Below are 1,996 nucleotides of genomic sequence, written 5' to 3' on the forward strand. Positions count from 1 at the left end.
ACATTCAGAAAACTGAGATCATGGCATCCAGTCTCATCACTTCATGGCAAATAGATGGGGAAACAGTGGAAACAGTGGCTGACTTTATTTTGGGGGGCTCCAAAATCACTGCAGATGGTGATTGCAGCCACGAAATTAAAAGACGCTTACTGCTTGGCAGAAAAGTTATGACCAACCTAGACAGCATATTAAAAAGCAGAGAGAGAAGGCAGCGGTGGCGGCAGTGACAACGGCAGCTCTGGAGGCTGCAGTCCCGGTCCTGGCTTCGGCCCCAGCCCCACCATGGTGACGCTTGCTGAGCTGCTGGTGCTCCTGGCCACCCTCCTGGCCACGGCCTCGGGCTACTTCATCAGCATTGACGCACATGCAGAGGAGTGCTTCTTCGAGTGGGTCACCTTGGGCACCAAGATGGGCCTCATCTTTGAGGTGGCCGAGGACGGCTTCCTGGACATCAACATGGAGATTACAGGACCTGATAATAAAGGAATTTATAAAGGGGACCGGGAGTCCAGTGGGAAATACACATTTGCTGCTCACATGGATGGAACATATAAGTTTTGTTTTAGCAATAGGATGTATACCATGACTCCAAAGATAGTGATGTTCACCATTGATATTGGGGAAGTCCCCAAAGGACAAGACATGGAAACAGAAGCTCACCAGAACAAGCTAGAAGAAATGATTAATGAGCTCACAGTGGTGATGACAGCTGTGAAGCATGAACAGGAGTACATGGAAGTTCAAGAGAGAATACACAGAGCAATCAATGACAACACAAACAGCAGAGTGGTCCTTTGGTCCTTCTTTGAAGCTCTTGTTCTAGTTGCCATGACACTGGGATAAATCTACTACCTGAAGAGATTCTTCAAAGTCCGGAGGGTTGTTTAAAAGCCTTTTCCCCATAATCCCAAATTCATAATTCACTGTTTACCAAACATCTTGGTCATAATAATGTCATTAGTTTCTATGTTTTTATTTTCTGAACTGTATCTTCACAGCTTGTTTCTTTGTGATTAATAGATATTGGGGGAAAACACTTTTTTAGGAAAGCTATAGTGAAAATTTGACATTTGATTGGCATAAATTCATATTTGAATTCTGCCTCCATTATACAGGCCCTCCCAAAGTTCAAACACTGTAAGCCAGATATAGGTGTAGAGTCCTTAGGTTTCTTTCCTTTTATTTTCATTATAAAATACAGTTTGTTCAGGATAGTACTTTACTAAAATGACTCTCTTCTTGGGATCCCTTATCCTGCAGTTCAGGTCACTAGAAAGATTCATTTTGTTGAGAAACAACAATCTGAATCTTGACACTTTCTATCCAGCTTGATGGTAGAGCTCTGTGACTAGAGTATGTGACCAGGTTGATACTTTTATACTTTGTCTATCTTATTTTTGCTTTAAAGATATGACTTAAACCAACAACCTTTACCCACCCCTCCAAAGTTTCACTTTGAACCTTAGAAGTCAATCACCTCCACTTAAAATTGTTGACACAAGCAGCTAATAACCATTTTTTGGTTTCTGCCTAACCTTGTAAGAAGTCTATTAAAGCAAATTCTCTTGGGAGTTTTAGCAAATGGTAGCTCTTTTTCTTTCTATGATGGCGCATCCACCTTTTCTACTCTTGGCATGTAGGAGGTATGCATTCATGTAACTGGAAAAATCTGGATTTCTGATGCCAAAGGGTTAAAGCCTCTTGGATTTCTTTGCAGTGATATACAGCCACTATTTCACTTTTGATCAGTGGCATTTTGGCCACTGTTTAATTAGGGTACTGAATATCACTGTCAGTACTAGGGTTTTTGTTTTTCTTGGGTCTTTCTTTTTTGGCACATGTGAATTTTGTTTTGTGTAGAACGAAATGACTTTCTTTTGGTCTCTGATGATGGGTTTAAAAATCAAGGAGCATCTGGTTTTATTGTGGGGATGATCCAGGATTATGTTGTGACTGATGTATATTGGTTACTTGTACATTTTTTTTTTTTTTGGAT

The 1,996-nt window shown here is 40.9% G+C and overlaps 1 pseudogene across 1 annotated transcript; it reads left to right on the plus strand.

Moving 5' to 3' along the window:
• The first annotated feature begins 208 nt into the window (after nt 1-208).
• LOC147379848 (transmembrane emp24 domain-containing protein 2 pseudogene) lies at nt 209-1,145 on the plus strand (annotated as a pseudogene). The gene has a single exon (XR_015134345.1). The product of XR_015134345.1 is annotated as a transmembrane emp24 domain-containing protein 2 pseudogene (transcript).
• Nucleotides 1,146-1,996: the final 851 nt, after the last annotated feature.

This window comes from Bos grunniens, chromosome 1, assembly GCF_055505025.1.
Source record: "Bos grunniens cultivar Pamir isolate PY7600 chromosome 1, Bosgru_T2T1.0, whole genome shotgun sequence".
NCBI lineage: Eukaryota > Metazoa > Chordata > Mammalia > Artiodactyla > Bovidae > Bos > Bos grunniens.